This window comes from Martes martes (assembly GCF_963455335.1).
Source record: "Martes martes genome assembly, chromosome: 1".
NCBI lineage: Eukaryota > Metazoa > Chordata > Mammalia > Carnivora > Mustelidae > Martes > Martes martes.
In genome coordinates this window covers 11,601,422-11,624,060 of record NC_137888.1, presented here as the reverse complement: position 1 = coordinate 11,624,060, position 22,639 = coordinate 11,601,422, and positions in this window count along the sequence as shown.

Here is a 22,639-nt window from a genome sequence, read left to right as displayed (position 1 = left end):
AAACCTTCTGCACAGAGAACGCCTCACGAGATAAGGTCTCGAAATGCTTTCCGGATGCAAGGAAGTGTTCGCCCATTATCATTTTGCAGTGAGACCCACCTGAGGGCCGAGTCATGTAGCGTAGAGATGGGGACATCGTATCTGGGGACACACAGAGGGCTGAATGCCTAAGTGAACATTTACCATTTACCAGCCCTGTCATCTTGGGCAAATCAGTTAACCTCTTGGTGCCGATCCCCATTTAGAAAAGGGGGTATTTTCCTTTTCACCGGAACTCTATTTGGAAAACATATGACAAATGCTCAGCCTAATGCCTGGCCTATATAGGGTAGTAAGGGTTGATTTAATCAATGGTAGCCGGAACAATGATGACAGCAAATCACGGAGACATCGCCTTTATGCTCCTGGTTACCTTCGGTAGCAGTCATCCATTTTAATGCACGTTGACCTTTGATAATACAAATGTTGATTTTTTTTTTTTCAGTAAGCTCTACACCCAGCGTGGGGCTTGAACACACAACCCCAAGATCAAGAGTCATGGGCTCTACAACTCAGTCAACCAGGCCTGCCCTGGCCCTTGATAATAGTAACATATATTATTCCCATTATTGTTTTTTTTTAAGATATTATTTATTTATTTGACAGACAGAGATCACAAGTAGGCAGAGAGGCAGGCAGAGAGAGGGGGAAGCAGGCTCCCTGCCAAACAGAGAGCCTGATATGGGGCTCGATCCCAGGACCCTGAGATCATAACCTGAGCCGAAGGCAGAGGCTTTAACCCACTGAGCCACCCAGGCACCCCCCCATTATTGTTTACCATAAACCCAAGTAATTCGGCAAAGGTGTTTTGTCTGCTCTAATACTAGTTGGCTTGTTCTCTTTCCTATTTCTGAGATAGATTTCTCATCATGCAGCAGGAATGAAGCCAGCCCAAATTGTATATTATTCTTATGACAGTTGTATTTTTAAAAAATAATGAAAAACCATGCGCACAGCAGCCCTATGTTGGGTGTAAAGTCACTGGTACTGGCTTGATAGCGTAAAAGAATCTAATTTACTTTTGCTTTACTTCCAATCCATCCCAAGATTTTAACTGCTTACAGTTAATTTAAGGATAGTTTTTTCATTTATGGCAAGTTGATTTCTAGAAACGAAGTCATGGGATTGATACTGTGAAGGCTGAGTTTTCTCAGTTTCTCAAATAGTCAGTTTGACTTGAGAGGACACAATCACAATCCAGAGTCTATGGAACAATTATTTTTTAAAGATTTTTTAAAATTTATTTGACAGAGAGAAAGAGCAAAAGAGCAAGCACAAGCAGGGGTAACAGCGGGAGAAGGAGAAGCAGGCTCCCCACGTAGCAGGGAGCCCGACGTGGGGCTCGATCCCAGGACCCTGGGATCATGACCTGAGCTGAAGGCAGATGCTTAACTGACTGAGCCACCCAGGCACCCCAAGGGAGCAATTCTTTGTAAAAATGACCACAAATGCTATACTTGACCAATGATAAACTGAGTTCCAGACCGTTTAGTAACAGGTATTAAATCAATTTAGCAGGATATCACAGTAACTCCAATTGCTATCTACATGACTCCTCTACACATTTTCAATAGAAATTTAATGGGTTCCCGGAACATCAAAGCAAGTTGGAATTTGCATATGGGAAGCCTTCCAGACTTTGTATCTTTGGAAGAGTATAAAATATTCAGTACATATGTACAAATGTCCACCTCAGTTTAGTAGGGGTTTTGTTTGTTTGTTTGTTTGTTTTAAAGATTTTTATATATTTGACAGAGAGAGAACACAAACAAGGGGAGCTACAAGCATGGAGAGAGGGACAAACAGACTCCCTGCTGAGCAAGGAGCCCCACACGGGGCTCGATCCCAGGACCTGGGATCATGACCTGAGCTGGAGACAGGCAGATGCTCAACAGACTGAGCCACCCAGGCGCTCTGTTTGTTTGTTTTTTGATGCTTAAATGTGGAAGTTATGCTGCAGGTATTGTTATCCCTATGAATCCTGGTTAACTTCTGCAGGAAAAGTGTTCCCACGGTAAGAGTCAACATGCAAATGAGCACTGGCCTGGGATCCCTCAACCCGTAAGAAGTCAAGCTGAGGACAACTACAAATGTCACTAAACTTAGAAATACACCTTCAGGATGGGAGTCAGGAGTGAGTCTACTGTTGGTGGCAACGTGAGTTGGAATGACCTTTTAAGAGTAATTTGCCAGTCTCTACCAACATGTAAAACGGCTTACACCCTCGGATCCGGAAATTCCACTTCTGGGACTGATTCCTACTGAGCTACTCCCTCAAGTGTGTCAGAACATATGTACACAGGGTTTAATTATAATATTATTTGCAAAAATGAAAAAAAATTGAGGGGCATCTGGGTGTCGCCGTCGGTCAAACGTCTGACTTGATTTTGGCTCAGGTTGTGATCTCTGGGTCATGAGATCAAACCCCGTGTCCGGCTCTGTGCTCAACATGGAGTCTGCTTGAGATTCTCTCTCCCTCTCCCTCTGTCCCTCCTGCTCGTGCTCTCTCTCTAAAATAAATAAATAAATCTTTTTAAAAAAACAAGTAAAAGTGAAAAAATCGGAAATAACCTAAATTTCATACATGGGGGTCTGATTGAATAACTTACAACGTGTCCAATACAAAGAATGAAGGGGACCCGTATGTACAGCAGGTTCCACATCTGTGTCTGTATCCATATCGGTATAGGAAGTGATCTAAAAGAATGCACATCAGGTTGTTCAGAAGATGGAAAACAGAGGACTTCTCATTTTCACAGCATACCCTTTTCTTACCACTCACATTTTTAAACCCCAAACACATAATCCTTCTGTGCTTTAAAAAGTAATGCACATACAAGACATATTTCCTAGTAACGGTTCACCATTGCGCTGTTGATACTCCTTTGCATGGGAAGACATCAAATTCATGAGGGAGAAGGGAAGGAGAGTTGGCCAGCAAAGCTTCCTGGACACCCACTGTGAGAAGGGGTCAATGCCAAAGGCTGAGGGAGTCACGGCCAAAGAGGAAAAGATAATCTCTTTCCCTAAGGGACTTACTGGGCGTAATAAGTCCGTGGCTAAAACATTCGCTATGAAGGATGGTTTGACTTAGCCCAGCTGCGGGGTTTTAATGGTTTGTAGTTACAAATGGTTTATTGGTTTGTAGTTACTGGGACAACAGTGCAGGTCGTACAGGGGAATACTCAAGAGTCCAGACTCTGGGGTCAGAATCTGGTCAGCTCTGCCATGTACTAGCCATGGGACTTCATTCCTGCCACATGAACACGGTCCTCACTGGCCACTGAACCCTGAACCCCACCTGCTCTTTTTGCTGCTTCACCTGTCCTCACTTGACTAATTCTCTCACTGCCAATTCCAGTCCCCATGAGAGCAATTAAAGTGTCCCACTCCTCTTTCTCAGCTTGAAGAACGAGTCAGAGACTATGGGCACAGGTTAGGTAGTGTAGACAATGGCCATTTAAGCCTATTATGGAGTTACGGGTGGACAGGAAATGACTGACACCTCTACTACCCAATAAAACCTAGACAAGAGACTCCTCCCTTCTAATTGGTCAGCACTGCTTCCAGAGGCCCTTCGCTGACTAGAAGCTGTTCTCCTAGGAACAGGTGCAGAGGGCCCACAGGGGCCAGTGGAAACATTGGCTGTCTTTTCTGTAACTAAAATACAACTCTGTGTGTGTGTGTGTGTGTGTGCGCGCGCGCGCGCGCGCGCGTGCTCGATCCAGAAAGCATATGAAATTTTTTTCCATAGCTATTTCTTTTTTAAATTTTTTTATTTTTTTATTAACATATAATGTATTATTAGCCCCAGGGGTACAGGTCTGTGAATCGCCAGGTTTACACACTTCACAGCACTCACCATAGCACATACCTTCCCCAATGTCCATAAACCCACCACCCTCTCCCTACCCACCTCCCTCTGGCAACCCTGGTTGTTTTGTGAGATTAAGAGTCTCTTATGGTTTGTCTCCCTCCTGATCCCACTTTGTTTCATTTATTCCTTTCCTACCCCCAAACCCTCCACATTGCATCTCCATTTCCTCATATCAGGAAGATCATATGATAATTGTCTTTCTCCAATTGACTTACTTCGCTCAGCGTAATACCCTCTAGTTCCATCGCATAGCTATGTTCTTATCAGATGTAACTCATTGCAATGATGACACAAGTCATTTTTTATCAGATTACATTATTTTTACTACGGATACCAATGCTTTACGTATGTGCAGTCCTTTACCTTTTACAGACTGCCTCCACGTATGTTAGTTAACGTGGGTAATATCCAAAGGGGGGGGGGATTGTCTTTTTGTTTTCTTTTTTTTTAAATTTTTTATTTCTTTTCAGCGTAACAGTATTCGTTGTTTTTTCACCACACCCAGTGCTCCAAGCAATCCATGCCCTCCCTAATACCCACCACCTGGTTCCTCTGATGTCCCACCCCCCACCCCTTCAAAACCCTCAGGTTGTTTTTCAGAGTCCATAGTCTCTCATGGTTCACCTCCCCTTCCAATTTCCTCCAACTCCCTTTTCCTCTCCAACTCCCCATATCCTCTGTGTTATTTCTTATGCTCCACAAATTAGTGAAACCATATGATAATTGACTCTCTCTGCTTGATTTATTTCACTCAGCATAATCTCTTCCAGTCCCGTCCATGTTGCTACAAAAGTTGGGTATCTGTCCTTTCTGATGGAAGCATAATACTCCATAGTGTATATGGACCACATCTTCCTTATCCATTCATCAGTTGAAGGGCATCTTGGTTCTTTCCACAGTTTGGCGACCGTGATAATTGCTGCTATAAATATTGGGGTACAGATGGCCCTTCTTTTCACTACATCTGTATCTTTGGGGTAAATACCCAGTAGTGCAATTGCAGGGTCATAGGGAAGCTCTATTTTTAATTTCTTGAGGAATCTCCACACTGTTCTCCAAAGTGGCTGCACCAACTTGCATTCCCACCAACAGTGTAAGAGGGTTCCCCTTTCTCCACATCTTCTCCAACAGATGTTGTTTCCTGTCTTGCTAATTTTGGCCATTCTAACTGGTGTAAGGTGGTATCTCAATGTGGTTTTGATTTGAATCTCCCTGATGGCTAGTGATGATGAACATTTTTTCATGTGTCTGATAGCCATTTGCATGTTTTCATTGGAGAAGCGTCTGTTTATGTCTTCTGCCCATTTTCTTTTTTTTTTTAAGATTTTATTTATTTGACAGAGAGAGAGATCACAAGCAGGCAGAGACGTAGGCAGAGAGAGGGGGAAGCAGGCTCCCTGCTGTGCAGAGAGCCCTATGTGGGGCTTGATCCCAGGACCCTGAGATCAGGACCTGAGCCGAAGGCAAAGGATTTAACCCACTGAGCCACCCAGGTGCCCTGGGGGGATTGTCTTATGGTCTGCATTCAACAGAAGAGGAGGCTGCTGCTCAGCGAGGTTGAATAATTTGCCCTAAGTGAAACTGGGATCAGAAACCAGCTTTGCAGACTCTTGGCTCAGTCTTCCTTACATGGTTTTGAACATTTTGTGGAATCTTCAGAAAAATAATTCCAGAAAGAAGTAGACCTCCCTCCTCTCCCCCCATTTTCCATTTTGGAAATCCTTTTCCCTGTAAGAATCAAAATAAAGTTAAAAAAAAAAAAAAGCAACCTCCCACAAGTACAAGAGTAGAATTTCTTCATGAATAGGAAAAACTGAGGATTGATCTATGGACCCACCAAAGAAAGAATGATGCATTAGATGGGCCTCTCAGGAGGGGAAAGTGTCCCACACAAATTCTTCTCCTGTTTGCAGAGTCCCATCATGATGAGGGAGGTGGGCAGTCATACGCCTCAATGGCAGGCAGAGTCCAGAGCCCTGGGGACCCCATCTCAGCCTCTTCCCCAGCCTGTGTGGCGTGGAAAGGGCTGTGGTGTTCCCCTCCTGGGTACCCACTTCCTCATGGACCAAATCTGCTTTCCTCTGGCCCGTGAACAAAGGCAATGGGCAAGCTGCCTTTAGTCTCTGTCCTCTTCTGGTAACAAAACACCTCAGACCACTTGCACCTGGTGACCTCAGTGGAAGTCTGGGCCCATATTCTTGCTTTTGGACACATTTTTATGTCTCTGAAAGTTGTCACCGGGTGGCAATTTGCCAGAGAATGACCAAACAGGGCCAGCCTTGCTGTGGAGACAAATGCGTGTGTATAGGCACGCTTTTCTGAAAGGTCATAAGAGGGAAATCTTCTTTCTTCTTCAAAATTACCCTGAAGTCATTCAAAGCAAACGACTTGCCCAAGGTCAAGCAGCTGACTGACTGCTGACAGAGGCGGAGCCAAGTAGAACCTGGGTCTTTGGAACACTTGGAGCAAAGCCCCGTGCCCTGACAGAGCTAGCACCCAATGCGTCACTCACCCCCAATGATGTCCCCTTAACCAACAAGACAAGAGCCGAGACACGGCAATTATCAGAGGGTGCTCACTCATTTTTCCAAGACCCGTTACCAGCACTCAGTCTTTCCTCGGCATCCCTTCTGGAGCCTGGGTCCTGCAGGAAAACACCCACAGAGTAAACATCATGGGATCAAGTCCGTGTGGCAGGGGCTGAACTGATATGTGCCTAAGAATTCATCCTGAATCCACACGGGCTGAGTCAGGAGAATTTTCCATGCGTTCCCTCCCCTTAGGAAAGGAGGTAGAAAGACAATGAACGATCTGTTGTTGGTGAAGAGATTTCCCAGCGGGAAGCAGGGACAACAGGGTAAAGCCCTCTGGAATTCTGAGAAGGGGCTTCTGCCCACTCCAGTGGTCACCACGTATGGCAAGAGGATGAGAGTTTCTGATCAAAACAACACCCTGGGTGGCACGAGTGAGCTTCTGTGGAAACACAGCAGAGAGGCAGAACGGCCCCATCTTCCTTGGAGCACACAGGCTCTCCCATCCCTCAGAGCTGCCTCTTGGGGACAGGCCTTCCACATACAAAAGTGTCAGGGGCTCAGGAGAGGTCAGGGAGAGAGAGAGGAGCCACCCAGCCATCTGGCTAGAGCTCCAGGCACAGAAAGCCTGCTCTGGCCCATTCCCAAAGACCAGCACCACCCCAGACCACCAGTGCTCCCACTCCTTTAACAAATACAGAGACACCGAAACAGGGACAAACAATCCCTTCCTTAGAGATGCACTTTCAGCATGGAAATCACACGCATACACAGTTACACTATCCACAGATAGTGTATGCAGTTGGAAAAAACTGCTTTTGGGGTGCCCTTCGGTGTGGCCTGAAGGTGGGCTGCACTTTTCCTAGCTGGCCATCCTTTGAGGGCCCACTTGTTCAAAGAGACCCCAAGGTCTAGGTCTGAGGCCCAGGCGACGACATGCCTCTCCCAGCCTGGATATGTGTCGGTTCTGACATTTCCTCCCCAAACGTGGAGGTTCAAGTTTCTCAAAATCTGGCGTGAGAAAAGCAGGAATAAGACTGTCTTCTATCTAACCCGGGACATTCGCCTGAAATCGCTTCCTAGTCGTCTTGTCACCTGAAGATATAACCTCCCGCTGAAGAGGAGGAGGCTTCCTCTCCATTTTTGGAGCAAGGGTGGGGGGCGCCTCCTCCAGCCTCAAGGTCGTTCTGTCCTCCCATTCCTGCTCCCAGTCCTGGGCAGAGACAGAACCCCGCTCACCTCAGGCCACAGGATCCCCTTGAAATCTCCTCTGCCGCCCCACACCCACCCCATCTGGAAATTACCAAGCCCTTATGGACTTTGCTCTTTATTCATTCACAAAGAATGGAAGATTCCGTTTTTTTAAAGAACTGAATAGAAGCCCCTCGTCACCATATCAGGGCTGCTGCTCCACGCCAAGTCACTAATTGCCCTGTTTCTAGTGCCTTTTTTCCCTCCACCAAAACCAACTTAAGCTGATTACCACCATCTCAAACAACCTCCCTGGGCTCTAGATATATCCATTTAATATGGCCCAAGACAAGCAGCCAACCGCTGTTTTCAAAAGACGATCTGACAGATTCTATTCACTTTCAAAGCAGCTCTCCACGGCCGGAATAATGATCTTTCATTTCCCTCATTCTGACACCTTTCAATGATTTCGTTGGCGTCTGAAGAGTTATAGGCAATCTTAGAAGAGGCAGCTGGACTCTCGCACCCCCAAAGGCGCCAATACAGAAAGGATTCCCATACAGCATCTGAAATAACTCTGTTCTTTGCAAAGGGATATCCAAATCTGCATGTTAATAGGAGCGCGTTTATCTTCAAATATCACCTCAGAAAAGAGAAGAAGGGGAGCCGCATTCACTTAACTGGTTCGCTGCCAGCTCCGGGGAGAGCTCACCTTTCCCTCAAAACCTGGTTCTCTCACTTGACCCGGAAAAAGGAAAAGATGCCAAGATCCCTGAGTTTTCTCTCTCTTTTTCTTCTTTCTTTCTTTCTTTCTCTCAATCATGTTATGTTAGTCACCATATAGTACATCATCAGTTTTTGATGTCGTGGTCCATGAGTCTTCAAAGATCTTGTATTTGGTGCTGTCCTCAGTTGAGGCGGAACGCAGGAGAAACCCAAGCAGGTGGCGAGAGGCCCTGACTATGGCATCTGCTGCCACTGGGGTTTGAAGTGAGCATCCTTGGGATAGTGACAATTCATAATCTGCCCTTGCATAGCTCTTTCTGGAGGGGGCCTCTAAGTGCCCTCCCAGTGAACACAGGCCTGGGCCTCCAGCAAGGGAGCGAGCCTGCCCACCCCTTCCCAGCCTTTATCCTTGGGTCACAGCTCCGTCCCTGTCTTGACACCAGAAGCACACTGTCTTTAAACCCTAGAGGCTAAACTCTAAACCTTTGAAACGGCTAAATGGGGCTGGGAGAGTTGTTTTTTGTTTTGTTTTGTTTTGTTTTGTTTTGTTTTCCACAAGAGGCTAGGGAGCAAATCTGTTATCCAAGTGGCAAGGACGGTCCCATCACACGTAGGAGAGAGAGGCAGGCCCAGTGTGCTTGGATACTTCTCTCTCTTTCTCTCTCTCTCCTTCCCTCCCCAGTTTGAGGACTTGAGCCACCAGTCTTAGCAGCCGGCCTGGCCCAGCGAAGTGCTTGGGAGGCTTCAGCGTGGGGGAGCTCCTGGGGGTAAGTACAAGGAACCAGCAGGTTCGGCCTGACCCTCCTGGGAGGTCAATAAACGCCCGGCGGTCGGTCGGAAAGGTAAATGGGCCGCGGGGGCTGAAGTTTGCAGCCCCGGCCGTCCCAGGAAGCCGGCCGTGTTGCTGGTCTCTGGAGCCCTCCGGCTGTCCCGGATGGAGAGAGGCGCCCGGAGAAAGGGGAGGGGCGGCCAGGGAGGACTCGGCTGGGCAGCCGGGCGCGGGGCACGGCTCTCCGCCCAGACGCGCAGGGCAGTGAGGCTGCTGAGACTGAAGCCACTTGCTTGAGTTTTCCAGCTCCAAGAAGCTCACACCCCGAGCCCCAAGAGGGAGACCTCTCAGGGCCAGAGAACACGCACACAGAAAACACCGGCGGGTCCCTCGCCTTCCCGGCGTCCGGCCAGTCTCTCAATCAACAGCGCCCCTTACTGGCCGCTGGGTCGCAAGTCCAGCAGGTTCTGGGCTCCTCGGAGACCCGTGGGTAACCTGCAAGCTGGCATCCCTGTTCCATCCCTGGCTGTGTAGTGTGTTGGGCACAGGGGCAGCAGCAACCCGCTCTGTCTTGAACCCCGGTCTCGGCAAAGTCGCGCTGGTCCGCAGGCGTCGGTCACCCGGGAGCCGCTTCTCCCGGGACACCGATCGCCACCAGCGCTGCTGGGCTCCTACCGACCCCGCGTCCGGTAGCCGTAGCCGTCCTCCGGCTCAGACGCTGTGGCGGGGGACCCGCGGCCCCCGCGAGCAGCATGGGTTTGAGTTCTAAGTGGCTGGTGTCCGAGGCCCGTCACTAAAAACCAGAGCGGGGCGGCCACCCCTTGCTGGGGTGCGGCCGGCCCCTTGCTGGGGTTCTGCCGGGAAACCCTCGCGACGGAAGCGCACGCGAGGTTCCTCCGCGGAGGGCGGCGGGAGCGCGTTCTGGCTGGCAGAGGCCGCCCTGGGAGGGCGCGGGGAAAGGGGGCCCCCGGCTATTTTAGGCTACTTTAGGCTATTTTCGGTGAGGGGGTTGGCCCTTGGGGAGGCGGAGAGACGGTGGGAATTTTATTTTGGTTGAGGAGCTTTATTTTGCTTTCTTGCTCGTGAGGATTCCTTCCCCCTTGGGTAATTTAAAGTTTGTAAAGAACCCCGGAACTCCTCGGGGAGGGGGGGGGGACGCCATTGCAAATAAAATAAAGAGGTCACCGTGCTCATTCTGGCGGAGAGGGTGGCCAGCACCGCTGTGCGTCCAGACTCAGATGTCAGGGAAGGTTTTGAGGCCTTTGGGGGGAAGCTGTTTCGCCTGTGGCTATCGCTAGTTTGGGGACTTGTTATGTGTTTGTTTAGCCTGCATTTATCGTCTGAGGCACGCTGCTATGCTTTTACAGGTTTTAATTCATTGAATTCTCACAACAAACCAAAGCCATTAATTCTTTCATTCTGAATCCCCGTGTGTTTAATCCAAATAATTTTATAATGCCCACCCTTCCTCCCCCACCCCCCTTGGAAATAGGGGGTTAGCCTAGCTGACTGCTCTGAGCCAGGCTTCTTGACCCCTCCCAGTGTCATTATCAATACGTTGAACCCGGTTCAGGAGTCAGCAGTTACCCCCCACCCCCAGCTTTCTCCCTCAAGTCTGATTTCCTCTGCCTTCCCCCAAAAAACCTTTCATGATCCTCGACCCTGGTAGTTGGGAGGAGAACAACATTCCATAAGCAAACGATCTTGCTGTTATCTAGTAAAATATGTTGAACCCCGTGGACTCTACACAATGTCTTTTATTTCGGCATTCAGTAATATTTTCCGCCTGCCAGGGACACGGCCTCAGTTCTGGACCCTCGGGTGACACCGTACTGTCATTCACTTAAGAGGAAGAAGAGAAGACTATGCCCCTTGCTGGGAAAAAGTATCCAACATGGGACATGCCACAGAGGGGGGCTGTCCTTCAATGTCGGAACACTAATAGGTCACTGGCTGTCCAGGAGATGTACCTTTGCTTAATCCATTGCTGATTACTGACTAGGGCACAGATTATGATGTTACGTGTTAACTTGTACATTTTCAAAAATATTTTCCCTCTTTTTTTTTTTTAAAGATTTTATTTATTTATTTGACAGACAGAGATCACAAGTAGGCAGAGAGGCAGGCAGAGAGAGAGGGGGAAACAGGCTCCCTGCTGAGCAGAGAGCCTGATGTGGGGCTCGATCCCAGGACCCTGGGATCATGACCTGAGCCGAAGGCAGAGGCCCAACCCACTGAGCCACCCAGGTGCCCCTTTTCCCTCGTATTTTAAAAGTATTTCAAAATCATCAGAAAGTTACAAGAACGCTGCAGAGAATTTTTGTTCCTAATTTTTGAATAAATTGCTGACATACAGGGTATCCCATCGCCCTAAAGTACTTAAAGTGTCTATTTCCTACAAACCAAGACACTCTCGGTCATAATCCAAATCAGCCATCAAAATGAGGAAATTAACACTGACTCATGCTAACCTTGAATCGTAAAAGGCCGTTCAGATTCCTCCAGTTGTCTCAGTAATGCGTTCTCTAGCAAAAGGACCCTGCTCACGATTACTCATCAAACTCCATTGTCGTATCTCTCAGCTTTTCAATCCGGATCAGTGCCCCTCTTTCAGGAAGGTGATGGGCCAGTTATTTGGTAGCATGTCCCTCAGTGTTTCTGAGATGGTCCCTCATTATTAGATTCAGGCTCTGCCTCTCTGATATAAACATCACAGAACTGATTCTGGGTTCGTCCTGTTTCCTCTGGCCAAATGGTACTTTACCCCAATACTCCTGATCTCAACATAAATCAAATGATTAAGGTGATGTGTTCCGTGTGTCTATCCCATAAGGTTACTATATCCCCCTTTGTAATTAATAAAGGATACTGTAGGGAAGTACTCTGTGACTATGCAAATATCCCATTCCCCATCAAGCTTTCACTCACTGTTTTTAACATCTATCGATATTTCTTGGGGTTGAATTAATAATTACTATGATGGTTGCCAGTTGATGATTTTCTGATTTCATCATCCTTTCTATATTTATTAGCTGGAATTCTACTTTAAGGGAAAGCTTTTACTTTTTCCATTGATTTATTCATCTGTTTATATCTATCAGTAAGAACTTGCGGTTAATTTATGTGAACTAGCCTTGTCTTTCCAGCTAAAAGCATGGGGTCAATGGATGTCTGCATTTCCTATTTCCGGCACCTGGGTGGCTCAGGTCGTTATGCATCTGACTCTTGATTTTGGCCCAGGTCATGATCACAGGGTCCTGGGATCCAGCCCCATGTGGGGCTCCGAGTTCACTGGGGACTCTGTTTAGGATTCTCTCTCCCTCTACCCCTCCCCTCCTCTGTCTCTCCAAAATAAATAAATAAATCTTTTTTAAAAAAAGAATTTGTAGGTTCTTATTTTGTTTAATCAGTTATAATAAACTATTATTCTTATTTACTATTAGGTCCCAATTGTCCCAGGTTAAGCCAGGAGGAACTCCTTCACACTGACTCCTGTGTTCTCTTGACATGTTCCCTTCTTTACTTTCTGGCACAAAATGTACCAACATCACCATGGATGTGACCTGCCCCAGACTTGGAATCAGCCGTTTTCCCAAGGAGCCAAGGTTCCTCCTAGTTAGGATTTTAGGAGCCCAGATCTGAGCACTCAATGTCCTTCTGTTACTGAATGGTCCTCTCAGTGGACAGAGCTGGGGTACATTTATATGTGTTCACACTGGCTTCACACCGGTAGCTCCTATGACCACCCAGCACCAAAGGGCTTCTTCTCGGTTTCTCTTTCCACATGTGTAACTCCCTTCTTCCACAGTGAGAAATCTGATTCCCGTATTGGCCTCCGTATCCACGGTGTCTATAGTCCACAAACACAGTTGACTATATATGACGTCATCAGAGACATCTTCAGTCTGGAAAATAATGATCCTAAGAGTATTTTCTACACTTCCAGACCTTGTGGACGTGCTGTATTTGTTCATCAGTCCTGTGTGGAGACATTCTCCCGGTGCTGCAGCTGCCGCTTCCCCACTTCCAACCTGTAGAGACGCTGACACCCTCCCTCAGGCTCACCTCCTTCTCCCACTCCCACGGAGTGTCATGGCGCTGAGAGGAACCCTTTGTTTCCATCCCTCTGTTTCCTTACTGGACTGGAAAGAGTGTCTGAATCCTCCCTCTTCACCAGGAATTGAATGACCAGAGATCTCTGCTGTTATCAGAGTCTTAACAAGTACTGGACTATCTCAAGAAAGTGAGGGAAGAGATGGCTTGTCTAGTCACACATGCCTTCTCACCCTGATGGTCCTCTAAGTCCCTCTTCGTTGAGCTGCTGGGCTGATTTCCCCAGTGGACCTTTGTTTCTGCTGCTCCCCCTCCCAGAGCCTTCCGATGAGCTCCAGCCTATCCTCCCCACGACCACTCACACGTGTTCCTTTTGGTCCCCTGCTCCTGTACTCCGGCTCCGACCCAACCCTTTATCGTGTATGTTTCCTTACACGTCCCTGCATCAAACATATTAGTATAACAGCCTCAGCACATCCTTCACTGTATCGTAAGGACGAGACTGCTTTCCAGCATCCAGCCAAGGCCGTGCCCTTCCGTGCCCCCTAGAAGGGCTACTATCACACACACAAACAAACAAACAAAATATGGCAAGCGCTGGCGAGGACGTGAAAAAATGGGAATCCTTGTGTCTTGTGGAAGGGGATATAAAATGGCACCGCTGCTATGGAAAAGTTGGCAGTTTCTCAAAAAAATAAAAAATGAGAGTTTCCCTAGAGGGTGTTATGCTGAGCGAAATAAGTCAATCAGAGAAAGACAATTATCATATGACCTCCCTGATATGAGGAAGTTGAGATGCAACGTGGGGGGTTTGGGGGGTAGGGAAAGAAAAAAATGAAACAAAACGGGATCGGGAGGGAGACAAACTGTAAGAGACTCTTAATCTCACAAAACAAACTGAGGGTTGCTGGGGGGTGGGGGGTAGGGATAGGGTGGCTGGGTTATGGACATTGGGGAGGGTATGTGCTATGGTCAGCGCTGTGAAGTGTGTAAGCCTGATAATTCACAGACCTGTACCCCTGGGGCAAATAATACATTATATGTTGATTAAAAAAAAAAAAAGAAAAAAATGTAGGATAAAGTCTTCTAGAGGGTGCATCAAGTACTTAACTCATTAAAACATTATTTTACTAGAAAATAAAAAATAAAAGTTTCCGTATGATCCTGCAAGTTCTGTGTGTATCCCCCAAAGAATTGAAGCCAGGGGTCCAAAGAAATGCTTGTCCACCCATGTTCATAGCAGCATTATTTCTGATAGCCAAACATGGAAGCAACCCAAGTGTCCACCCCTGGATGAATGGATACATAAAACATGAGATGTATAGTATAGCATAGTATAGTATAGTATAGTATAGTATAGTATTCAGCCTTTAAAAAGAAGTGTAATCCTGACACATGCTACAACGTGGTTGAAACTTAAGGACATGATATGAAGTGACATAACCCAGACACAAAACACTGCATGATTCCTCTCATAGCAGAAACCTACACTAGTCAGATTCATAAAGACCGAAAGGAAAATGGTGGTGGCCAGGGGCTGTGGACGAAGGAGGTTGGGGCGTTAGTGTTTAGTGGGGACAGAGTTTCAGTTTTGAAAGACACACAAAGCTCTGGGGTTGGATGGTGGCGGTGCTCACAGGACAGCACGAATGGACTCCATGTCCGTGAGCTGTAGCCTTAAAAGTGGCCAAGATGGTAAAGGTTATGTTATGTGTATTTTACCACAATTAAAAAAACAACCTTATCTCCTTACCCACCAGGTGGTTGTGAAATTGAGTGAAGTAATATACATAAAGCAGTGAGTATGAGTTTCGGTACACAGTAGATGCTTAGTAAGTAGCAATTGTCATTGTGGTTTTACAAGGTGCTCAGGAAACATTGGATGAATTGATCAATTCATTCAGAGATAGATATATATATTTTTTTGTCTTCCAAGAAAAGCTTTCTGAGTTTCACGAGTGGGGAATAGAGTGAAACAATGGGTCTGTTGGAAGAGTTCGGGCTGGACTTTTATGGCGAGGTAAAGAGGGGTGTGACGGAGCAGATAAGTGATGGCACCGCTGGGGTCCGTCCCACTGCCTGCAAACTCCGTCCGTGAGAGTCATTTCTCTGGCAAAAGCATCATCTCCAGAAGGCCTCTCTGCACAAGTACATTTGTCAACCCAGAGGAGGACTCCATTAGCACCCTAATCCCCATGAGCAAGACGTATGGCTGGATCATTTGGCTGTCACCGGCTGGAAGCAGGATCCTGTGGAGGAGGACACCAGTGAGGCATATTGTGATGCGGGCAAGGAGCGGGAAAAGCCGGGAGAACAGCATGTGGTCCAGGGCAATGCCCAGAGGAGGCCGCAGTCAGCGCCAAGTCCAAAGGAGAAGCCAAGTCAGGGCTGCCCTTGTCTCCTGACCCCCGGCTCCAAGGCGGGTCAGCTCCACCCGGCTGCCAGTTTGCACACGCTTGTTGCGACAACTTTGCAAGGCTGCTCTCATCAGCTCCATTTTATAGACGGGAGACAAGCTCAAGACAGTTCTGTGGCTTTTGATGAACATAGAGCCCCTAGCCCAGCTCAAACTGGGCTCTCCTGATTTCCCCATTTGGCAGTCTTAGCACGACTGGTATTTGCACACTGCTAACAAGAGCTAACCTTTAAGCACTATTGCAAGCAGTATTATTATTATTATTAATTATTATTATTATTTCCGCCACCACGGTATGCCAGGCACCGTTGCAAGTAATTTACATATGCAAGCTCATGTAACTTCCATCCCAACAATACCGTGTCGGTACAACTTTTATCTTCATTTCACAGGTGGGACTAGGAACTTGCCCCAACCAGAATGCCTGCAAGGGATTGATCGAGCACCGGGCAGCCTAGAGGAGACAGCACACAAGGACGTTTTCCACCGGAAAGTCCTTTCTCTGGCAACCCTGAGCAGCTACCCCAGGGAGCACCCGGAGGGCAAACCCAGCATTGCCCACTCCTCCCAGTCACAGACTCTAGTCTGCAGTGCCCACCAACACCTGCCCAAGGGTTTCTGGTAGACTTCCCTCCTGGGATGGGGCGGGACTCTTCACCACATTGGATCTTTGAGACTTTGGGTTCTAATTAAATTGTAATCTCCATTAAAATGTAGGCCAGCAGAAAATTTCACAGGTCTTCTGAAAAGTTTTATTTAAAGAGAATGCTATTTATTTGGTTGATTTTAAAAGTTTTTTTTAAATATTTTATTTATTTATTTGATAGAGAAAGAGAGGGCACAAGTAGGGAGAGCCGCAGACAGAGGGAGAGAGGAGAAGCAGGCTCCCCACTGAGCAGAGAGCCCGATGTGGGGCTCCACCCCAGGATCCTGGGATCGTGACCTGAGCCGAAGGCAGACGCTCACTCGGATGAGTCACCCAGGCACCCCTGATATTACAAGTTTTAACCTGATCAGTATTTTTTGTACCTCCCTCTCATTTCAATATTATTTACAGCTTACATATATACCTACGTATTTATGTATTAAAATATTATCAGTATAATATTTAAGAGGGTTTCGTTTTGTTTTGTTTTACCTTAGTTTGTAATAACTAAAGTATTGAGTAAAGCTTCTCCATAGTTACCGTTATCGGTCGTTACAGAAAGCTTCGTCTACCCTTCAACCACACAGAAAATGATTTTATTTTAACGTTCGGATATAAAATGTCCATTTATGTTGTACATTAAACAAAACTGAAAATTTTAAACATTTAAGTGAAGCATGAGAATTCTACAAATCTTGGGGCAAAGGGGGCATCTCGTAGTCCAGGTTTTAGAGAGCTGTGAAATCCTGGCCCCCTCGGGAAGACCTTTAGCCCCCGGGTTGGGAACTTGGCTAACTGTAAGAAAGTACGACTCAGCACCCTAGGCCCCTGGATTGCGCTGGGATTACTGGAATGGTATGCTCTACTTCACGCTTTGTTCTTTACACCCGCACGCCATCCTGCCAGTGGGAAGGAATCATCACCATTTACTATCTGTGTATGCATATGTGTGTGTGTGTACGCAGTAAGTAGGACTCTCCCTTTCCAAAAGAAAAGTACTTGAACGTGAACTTAATTAAAGCCTTTCCTGGGGAGAAGGCAGAAGCTAGGTGAGAGCAGATGCTGGCTGAGGCAGGTGTATGTGGGCACCGTGGGGTCCCGGAGTGGAGCTGGGACAGATGTGGCCAAGTGCCCCAGCCTTTTCTTCTCCGCCCCTGTCCATGCTGGATGGATTTCCACCTGGTGGGGTGCAGGCGAGGGTTTGGGTCAACTCATGATGACAAAACAACCCATCGAGAATGCTTTGCTGACCTATAAAAAGACCAGCAGCAAAGGCACATCATCTTAAAAATTAAGAATGCTATGTCTTATGTGGTTAGCTGCTTTTCAAACATCAATAATAGAAACCATTTCTGACAACGGGCTGAGAAGCACAAACTTGGTCCACATGGAGCCTGGGCCGTGGTTTTCACCGTGCACACGGCTCACAACTTCTTGCTGCGAGACACGCGTCTCAACAACACAAAAGCCTTCACTGAGCCTCCCTCCGTCTGCACCTCATTACTGTGTGGTAGCTTGTTTTGTGCAAACAATTGCTGGTTTCTAGCATAACAAGGGGACCCACCGAGTCTGTACCAAACATATTCCTCAGAGAATGAGAAATCTCCAACCGGGAAAGAGGAGATCCTTGTTAAGCCCTGGAAATAGGCGGACATGGAAATGTGCGTCCCTTCCACACGTGCCTAATTGCCCATAAATGTCATTAAGTTGAGAAATGTTTTCCACCAAATTAACTTTGACTCATGTTGTCTAATTAGCAGCAGAAGCTGGAAGGTAACAATTGATCAGTCATGTTTAAGAAAACGTGTTTCGCGGGTGACTTTTGGCTAGCGGCGATGTTGAACCGGGGATTGTCATGTCAAAACCATGCCTCAGCCCAGCAATTAAGCACAATGTCTCTGTTTTGGTGCCAAGAATTTCACAACGGCCTCACAGATGTTGTTTAAAAATTGTGGTGAGCGTGGTCTTCGCCGGAATCGATTGCGCACCTAAACCGAGAGGTTTGGGGTGGAAGGGAAGACGACGTCCATGATGAAACCAAACCTCCTGGGCAGAAAATCGGGGGGCGGGGGCAAGGGCATTTAAGAGGATGGATCCCACTTTTAGTCTTTCTCAAAACTTAAGGAGAAAACTCCCCTTGCTGATTAAACAAGGAGCATACGCGTAATGCTTTTTACCACTTGTAAAGCCCTTTGCTACAAAGCCCAGCCCCAAGACAGGTGTTCTTGCTGTCCCTAAGGTGTAATGGGGAAACTGAGACCCAGAGAGGTGATATTTTTTTCCAGATTCATGCAGCCAGTGAGCGTGGGGTTGGGATTGGAACCCAGCTCTTGTGCTCTAGAACTAAAACCTTGATTCCCTGCACCCAAGGCTATGCATGAGTTTACTAGAATGTGGTAATAGAGTACCATAATGTAAGCACCTTACACAAAATTGTTGTTTCCTCTCTAAGATCTCTCTCTCTCTAAAAAAAAATTTAAAATAATAAGAAATCACGTTCTGAGGGACTGAGAGTTAGGACTTCAACATATCAACTTGGGAAGACAGAATCTAACCTGTAACAAGCCTCGTAGGTTTTCAGAGGCGTGCTTGCACTGTCTGCATGAGCTTAGCTGGAAAGAAGTGACATCTTCATTCACACTAACCCCTAACTGAAATTTTGAATTTGTTTAAAAACATAAGGCACAAACCATAGGCAAATCCATCACCAATCAAAACTGCCGATCTATTCAAGTCATGTTGTGCTTCTTGGAAATCTCTCAACATCCTGTTTATGTGTCCCTATTTCAAAATTATGAGCATATGAGACTTGCCACTGGATCTCATTTAATGTGTGTTTTTTAAAGAGACACATAATTATATATCACAGATGTGGTTTTTCAAAATATTTTCAGCCTTGTATTTCCATAAGCTTGGTTTCCTTTATCATCCTGAGTATTTTCATTTCATGCATCGGGAAACATGATTCTGAGCAGTGCCCAGAAGCTTCATCAGACCGCCCCGAAAAGGGGAAGTGCTGCGGCACTTCTTAATTTAATGGGGGAAGAGGGCTGGGAGTGCCCTTGCCTGCCCTTGTCATGGGGCCACAGGGAAACCGTCCCTGGCTGCACTCTGGGGTCCCTTAGAGGAGACAAGAGGATAGCCTTTAGGCATGAGCCGGACGTCCCACCCTAGCCTCGATGGGGCCTCTGTGCTCTGGGATCTGAGGAGCGTGCCCAGATGTGGGAGGAGCGGACAAAGCCGAGCTTTGTTCTTTCCCCACTACTCTCCAGTTCTACACAAATCTCCATATCAACACCGTGAAGCCATGCCCACTCTCCCTCCCGAACCTTGTCCAGCTGAGAGCAAGTGCGGAAACCACCTGACTGTCCATGCTGACCCAAGGTCGGGCGCTCGGAGCTGGGGAAACGCACGTCCTCCCCAGAAAGCCGTGGGAGGGAGGACACCAGACCACACGCAAGGCGCTGGACGTCACACCCCTAAGCACCGACAGGCATCCCTAAAACCACACGTGTCCCCCAGGCTCCTGGACTTCGGGTATGTGGGTTCTGTAATGAAGTGCCTTCAACCTGGTCTTTGGAAAGCTTTGGAATGCTGGGGAATCCCCAGCTTAAGGGTGACAGGGAAACGTGGATGTGGGGGCCTGAATGAAGGGAGAAGGTAAGGAGGGAGGGAGCAGAAGCAGGATTGTAACAAGCATTGAAAACACATACCTGCATCTCACAGAGAGCTACTATAATAGTTAGTGGGGAGGTTTTTGTGGGTTTTGTTGTTGTTGTTGTTGTTGTTTGTTTGTTTTTTATTCTTAGGGGTAGGGGCAGAAGTTGCTAAAATGCACCTAAGTTAATGGCTTTAAAATAGGAAGCACTGTTCTGTAGTAAGCCTTGGTTATTCTCACTGGCGAGCAGCACTTGGAGGCCTTCAGTGCCTGAAGAGTGAACTCCGTGAAGGTCCCAGAGAAACGGCTGTCTGGCCGGCCAGAGGGTATAGGGAACACTTCCCTGGCTGGCCACGTGGGCTCTGAAGCTATTTGTGTGGACTACCGTGCAGGGGGGCTGCAGAGAGGCCCCCCAACACCAGGAAGCACCCCAGACCAGAGGCAGCAGAAGCTGCGAGCAGAAGCCTCTCCCAGCCCCCCCCTCCGAGGGAACAGGGCCCCTTGGGTTCCAGGATCCTGGGAAATGGGATTAGATCCCCAGACACCCAAGAATAACCCCCACGGCTGTGTCCAGAGATGGAGGAAGGAGGAGGACAGTGAGGTCTGTGAAATGCGGAGTGCCCAAGGCTAAGAAAACAGACACTGGCAGACAGGAGAAGCTCATGGGTCATCCTTAGTCACCCACTGTGTGCAGCGTGGTGACAAGAGCTTTGCACGCATGGGGCCTATGTGTCTCTGAAGTAAGTTCTAGAGGCCTCACTCACCAGATGAGAAAACTGGGTTCAAAGAGATGAAGTGACTTGGCCAAGTTAACTCAATTAACACGTGTCAGAGGCAAGCAGCAAGGTGAGCTCTGCGTGTCGCCAACCCACATGCCCTTTAGCAGGTTCCGTGTGAACCCCGGAGGAAGGGGCATTTCCCCAGCCAGATTGGAAGCCCTCTGAGGGAATGAATTACCTCTTTGACTCCTCTTTACCCCTTATGCCTATCGTGGTGCACATAGTAGGTACTCAATTATTGTTTGTTGATTGACTGATAAACCGAAGGATTGAATTTTGGTTTCCTAAGGGCATGGCTTGAGAAGCCTTATTAAAGAGTATTCCATATCCCACACCTTTGAAAGATGTTTTGCGGCTGCCCAAAGTGGAGACAAGGGGAAATGTCCCCTGGAATTTGGAGGTGACATAGGGCCCAGGAAACAAAGAGCAAGAGCAAAGCGGTCCCAGTGGTGTGAACAGCAGCCTGGGGTTCTTCTTTCATTCATTTGTTGACTTTGCTTACACCAACCTCTTTCCAAAGAGGACTTTGAGATGACCGCCTACTACAGCTGGGGCATACAAAAGCAAGGCAGGGGACGGAATCCACCAGAAGTGCAAGGGTGGGAGGTTGGCTTGGTGAGGGGCCCAGGTTCTGCGTGCAGTTCTTGACTCCAGAGAGGATTTGGAGGCTGGGGCTACGCCAAGGGAGAAATCAGGATGGCAATGTCAATAGGGAACGACAGAAAACACTGGAAGGGCTGGAAAAGGAGCACAAGAGGCAGCAGCTACAGAGGCTGAAACTTGGGGGAAGGGGAGCACAGGGACCCGGGCAAGTAGTTACCTGAGACTCACACCTGGCCAGTACAGACAGGAGCAGTTCAGAGGGCACCTTTCAGGAGGGGGGCGGCCACACGGAGCTAGATGTTTCCCAGCAGGGTCCTTCGCGATGGAGTGCCTGAGTGCCCTCACGGGAGATCCTCCTTCTAAATTCCAGGTTCACAAATGGACCGGGCTTTGATGTTCTCAGAACAAAAAGCCTTGGAACTATGGAATCCTTCTGGCAAATTCCTTTCCCTTATTTTTGGGGGAAGTGCAATCGAAGAAGGGGGCTCAGCATTTAGGTTGCAAGTTCTTGCCGTGTTTCTGTTAGCTGTGGGACTCTCGGGGGCCAGCATCGTGTGTTCCGAGTTTCTTCTGCAGGAGGCTCAAGGTTAAGAGCTTGAGCTCCAAGTCAGCCAATCCTCAGCACTAAATCTCACAAGGCCCATCGATAAAATGGCATTAGCCCAGGCATAACACACAGTCACACCGGTAAATGCTACTGTTGCTTTCATGCTCATTCCTTAGAGCCCCTGGAATTAAAGAAGTTGAAGGATAATTGCCTGGATGGTAAGATTCTCCTTCGCACTGGACTGACCACTAGGGTGATGGTTCTTCACGTGTTAGGAAGCCACCGACCTCTTTAAGAATCTAATGAAAACAATGCCTCTTCTCCACAGAGTAGAGTTTACGTGTGCGTGCGTGCACGTGTCTTTGCCTTCAACTTCAGGAAATTTATGGCTCCTCACCCCAGAGCTCTTCCTGGGCTAGATCTCCAGTTGGGGTTATCCCACTAGGGAGCTGGGATATGGGCACCCAGTTTGTCCGGGGGACACTGCTTCAACACAAAATGGCACTGCAAAGCCCGAGCCCAAGCTCCCATCAGACATGGGACCACCTCCCCTCAGTCTGGGACTCACAATGCAGGTGCAAAGGAACTTTGTACATCTAGGTCACCAGGGAGGTAAGGAGAAAAGCATCCTTGTGTGACCTGCAGCCTTTCATTTCATTCTATTCATACCTGCGGACAAGGAATGATCACTATTTTCTGGCTTGCAATGCCATTTAAGATATCTCATCTGTCGACGATTTTCAGATAAATGTTCTGCAACAAGATGAACAAAGCACTTATTTTGGGAAACGGGTAAAGTAAAAC